The sequence below is a fragment of the Teleopsis dalmanni genome, chromosome 2, assembly GCF_002237135.1.
Source record: "Teleopsis dalmanni isolate 2A chromosome 2, ASM223713v2, whole genome shotgun sequence".
In the NCBI taxonomy this organism is placed as follows: domain Eukaryota; kingdom Metazoa; phylum Arthropoda; class Insecta; order Diptera; family Diopsidae; genus Teleopsis; species Teleopsis dalmanni.
In genome coordinates, this window is record NC_051847.1 from 98,735,091 (window position 1) to 98,740,892 (window position 5,802).

The window sequence follows — 5,802 nt, forward strand, 5'->3', positions numbered from 1 at the left end:
TTACAACTTATCGATAATAACATTCGCATATCAAAGTCGGTGAAGTATCTAGGTGTCATCCTAGATAATAAACTGACTTGGAATGAACATGTGGATGAAAAGATAAGAAAAGCGAAGAGAGCCCTATTTCAATGTAAGAGTGGTGTAAAGCCACCCAAAAGACAATAAAAGTGAAGTTTGATAGGGTTCAGCGACTAGCCTGTGTGGGAATAACAGGCGCTATGCGCACTACACCAACACCGGCGTTAGAGGCAATGCTAGGTTTGCTTCCGTTGGATTTACATATAAAGAAAACGGCGGCACTGGCAGCAATTCGCATAAACCGGAGCTCCACGTGGAACAACTTCGGAAAATTGGTGGGTCATCGGAAAACTCTTGACCTCGTCCAGACCACGGTCAAGGAAACACAGATGCCATTGGAGACTATGAGGAAAGCTTCTGGGACAGAAGTGTCCTATAGAACACTAACAAGCGACGCCCTTCTACATGATGAATGTAAAAGGAATGACATATGTATATTTACCGATGGCTCCTTGATGGATGGCAGAGCTGGTGCTGGGGTTTATTCGGAAGAACTAAATCTAACGTGCACTCTACATCTAGGAATATATGTCTCCGTCTATCAGGCGGAACTTATTACATGCTCTGGATCACCTATTGGATTGTCAGGTGTATCAGAAAAAGATTCTGATAGCGCTGGACAATCAAGCAGTTATCAAAAGCATGCAAAAGACATACATAGCTAACAGTTTAGTTCAAGAATGTGTAACGAAGCTCATGGAATGTGCTCATGGAAATGAGGTGACGATCATGTGGGTTAAAGGACATATCGGTATTGAACAAAACGAGAAGGCAGATGAACTTGCAAAGCAAGGATCAAGCCATAATTTCTGTGGCCCAGAGCCCAGAATACCACTAAGTTACAACATGACGGCAACCTATGTCTATAAGTGGATAACCTCACTTCATCTTAATAGATGGAGAGAGTTGAGCACTTGCAGACAGACCAAACTCATGTTGCCAAAACCGTGGGCCAGGGAAGCGATAAAAGTGCTTAGCTATTCTCGGAGCACTCTAAGCTGACTAACCTCACTAATTACTGGACATGGCAACTTCAAGTATCACCTCAAAAAGATAATTCTTGCTGAGGAAGACACTTGCAGACTATGTCTAGAAGAAAAGGAAACAGCGGTGCATATATTGTGCCAATGCCCAGCACTGGCAAGTAGGAGGAAGACTGTCTTGGGACACCATTGGGTTGGTAATGACTTGGCAAGAAACCTCAAGCTTAATGAGCTGCTTGCATTAACAAAAGATGTTGTTATGCGAACGGAAGCCAGCTTTAACTCAACAACAACATTCGAGAATCGAAGGACGAAAAAGGACACAAGTAGTTTCGTGGTCTACTTCGACTAATCCTTCACTTTAGTGGGACCACTTGTTGGACAGTGCACTGTCCCAACGTCCCACCATATATGTGTCGAGCTCCTGGGGTGAAGCCTCATTTCGCCGGTTACAGCCTAAAGCCCGGATGGTTTACCATTAACTGCCTGGACGACGAGACTGTAACTTGGTCTAAAGAGACAATCCCAGCCTTGAAGCAGTGGGAAGGAGCTTAGCTGAAGGTAGTGGCTCAGCCTCCTGGGAAAGTGACCGTATTCTGGCGGGTACTCCACAGGCTCAATAAGGGTGACCTCGTCGAGATGGTGATTGCTCTGAATCCTATGTCGTTCGAAATGGTCGGAAAACTGGACAATAAAGTCTTCTATGGACTTAGTAGTGCCATGCTGAGACCAAGACTTAAAGGAAACAGAGCAAAGGTAGTGGTTGAGGATGAGCAACCATTAACATCTGCGACTCGTGCTCAGTCAAGCAACCAGAAGCCGAAAACGGGTCTCAACTCCGAGGGACCACCATTGAGAGGGGGCAGAATCCGTGCCCAGGGCCGAAAACCTTCTGCTCTCTCTGGTCGTCTCAGGAAATGGGAAAGGAAAGACCCGGAGGCCGCGGAATTGCTGCGTGGTCCCGACTTTCTCCTATTAACAAAAACCGAAAATCAGCATTTCTTACCGACAAGCTGATCTTAGTTACTGCTATTGGGCAAGCTGCAAACGACGCTGCCTACTTTTAGACATGCCTTATGTTGGAATATAAATCAGAACGTTCTTCATAGGTTGAGCCTTTCGACTCACAACACAGCAGCTCACAAAAGACTGCCGTATCCGAAACCTACAGTGGGTAATGTGCCGCGACGCCAACGCACACTATACAATATGAAGAAGCACGGACACCAATACACGAGGTGAGTCACTTTTTGATTATATCACAACTAACAATTTATTGGTAGTAAATAAAGGTAACGAACCTACTTTTATAAATGCGATAAGGGAAGAGGTACTAGATCTCACTTTAGCAAGCGCATTTATATCTAATAACATTTCAAATTGGAGGGTGTTGGAGGAAAACTCCTTATCAGATCACCGATATATACGCTTTGATTTGGAAGGGGAAGTTGAAGACACTTTCGAAATAAGAAATGTTAGGTATACCAACTGGTCTCTATATAACTTCTATTTAGAACAAAACATTAGTTGTCTTGGGAATAGGATTACTAATTGGCAGGAACTAAATCTTGAGGTTAACAAACTAGAAAATATTATTACAGGGGCTTTTGAAAATAGCTGCGAACTTGTCAAAAAGAAACGTTCTAGGAACGTCCCATGGTGGAATAGGGAATTGGATATTTTGCGCAAAAAAGCCCGCCAGCTTCTTAATAGAGCCAAATCCAGCGGAGACTAGGCATCTTATAAGAGTGCCTTAACGGCTTACAATAAGGAATTTAGGAAATGAAAGAGGGAATCATGGAGAAGGCACTGCGAGGGGATTGAAACTCTTCCTGCGGTTGCGAGACTGCAGAAATCTCTAAACAAAGACCATTCAAATAACCTCTCTACATTAAAGAAGGCTGACGGAAGCTTTACGAAAAGTCTGGAAGAAACGGGACAGCTTTTGCTGGACACTCATTTTCCAGGCTGTGCCATGTATACTGAGACTAAGGAAACCATCGAGGATACTTGTTTCTTGTTGGTTACACGAAGAGATCTTTCACTGGCCCGTAAAATCTTTAGTCAATAAAATTAAAAGGGCTATTTCTACTTTCAGCCCGTTTAAATCATCTAGTATCGATAATATACAACCGTGTCTTCTTCAAAAAGGCGTTGATATATTAGCACCGATATTAATAAACGTATTTAGAATAATTCTAGAACTAGGCGTAATACTTAAACATTGGACGAAGGCTAGTGTAGTTTTCATACCGAAAGCAGGTAAAAAGGCGGACCACACGCTAAAAGCTTTTCGGCCCATTAGCCTTACTTTTTTCCTGCGTAAAGCAATGGAGAAGATTCTAGATCAATACATCAGGGAAGTCTACATTAAAGCTTCACCTCTACATATTGAACAGTATGCTTATCAGTCAGGCAAATCGACCGAGACCGCTATACATAGTCTGACGAGTAAAATTGAGAAGGCTTTAGACGGTAAGGAAATAGCTCTCTGCACATCGGTTGACATTACAGGAGCTTTTGATAATGCAACATTCAGATCAATTGAGGAAGAAATGATCAGGAAAGGAATACATAGACTGATTATAACATGGAATCTCAATATGCTGAAAAATAGGACGATAATCTTTGAAATGGGGACGAAGAGATTAACTGTCAAACCAACCAAAGGATGTCCTCAAGGAGGCGTTCTATCGCCACTCCTATGGCTATTGGTCATTGACGAACTCTTACAGTTTCTTGGTGACCTCGGATATGAAGTTCAGGGCTTTGCAGATTATCTAGTCATCATGGTTAGAGGTAAATTTGACTCCACTATATCCGATCGTATGCAACTAGATCTTGACATCACTCAAGAATGGTGTCAAGAGAAAGGACTCTCGATTATCCGAATAAAACAAACATAGTACCCTACTATCTGAGGAAATGATATATCTAGGAGTAATTCTAGATAAAACCCTTACTTGGAAAAACCATTTATCATATGTGACTAGCAAAGCTCTAAGAGCAACTTATGCATGCCAAAGACTGTATGGTAAAACATGGGATCTGCGACCAAAATTGATGGCTTGGTCGTATAAGACCGTAATAGTACCAATGATCACCAATGCTTCTTTGACATGGTGGCCAAAGGTAAATCAGACGAAGGCTAAGATGACTCTCAATAAGATTCATCGAACAGCCTGTCTAAGCGTAACGGGGGCAATGAGAACGTGCCCCACAGAAGCCCTAGCAATGTTTACTGGGCTCACTCCATTACACATCACAGTTAAAAGGACTGCGACCAGTGCCGCACTAAGGCTTCCTTATCTAGGTAATCTTAAAGAGGGCAATCTGACAGGACACCCAAAGATTCTAGATGAAGTCTGGAATTCTCCGTGCCTTAAGGTCTTTGACAAGATGAATAGAAAATTAGCCTTCTCCAGGGAATTCGAAGTGGTCATTAGTGACAGATCAACTTGGAGAAATATTGAAATTAACTTAAAGCAGGACTTTCAATTATGGTAAACTGATGGGTCAAAAATGGAAAATGGCAGTACAGGAGCAGGAGTTATGGGATTAAACTTCCGCAAAGCAATAGTAATGGGAAAAACTGCTTCCATTTTTCAGGCAGAGGTCCATGCCTTAGAGGTATGTGCAAGAGAATGCATACGTACCAACATATGCATTCTGTCAGACAACCAAGCAGCTCTAAAATCTTTAGAAAAATCCTTATTCTAATCAAAGCTGGTCTGGGAATGCTTTCAACTTCTCAACACCGTAGCATCGAGGAACTATGTTACTCTTATGTGGATACCGGGACACGAAGGGCATGATGGCAATGATATAGCAGACTTATTAGCAAAGAAGGGTGCATGTACTCCTTTCATTTGTCCAGAGCCCTTCTGCGGGGTAACAAATAGCTTTACAAATAACTTATTATGTGAACGGGAGAAACAATATCTACTTGAACGCTTGAGAGCCCAAACAAGCATGCGACAGTCAAAAAAATTTATTGATCCTTAACATATCGAAGTTGATGCTATCATCAACCTTAGCAGAAACGATATCAAAATCTACACTGAACTTCTTACAGTACAATGTAGACTTAATTACCACATGAAGATTATAGGTGCGGTAGAAAGTGATTCCTGTCGACTCTGTCATGAGGAGAAGGAAACATCAGAACATGTTCTATGTAACTGCCCAGCGGCGGCAAGACGTATACTCAATTACCTTGGTAGCGGGATCCTGGTCCCAAATCAAATAGGTAAAATTACGCCCACTGCAATTATAAGATTTATAAATAGTCTAAAATTGTCCTAGTTGGGCCTATAGGCGCACAATCAATCTTTTAGGTCGGAGTAAACAAATAGTCTATTTTAAATAATAATAATAATAATCTAAGCTTACTGCTATGTTAATACTGTAATATGATGTGACGAATTGTTAGTGGATAACGAGAATGACATTAGGTAAAATTTTGAGTGTTATTTTAGTCCGAATGTTCTTATATAGTATACCAATTTGTACATTATCCAAAAAAATTTTTTAATTTTTTTATTTTATGCATAAAATAATTGAATTGAGATAAAAACAGGGCAGCCAATCTTATCATTATTATTGCAGGTAGATTATATAAAATATATTATAAATTTAATGAAAATTTATTTTAATAATTTGAGTTATATTACGAGATCAAATTACATAAAAATGTTATTTTTAGTTTATACAACAATGTGAACATATTTAAAAAAAC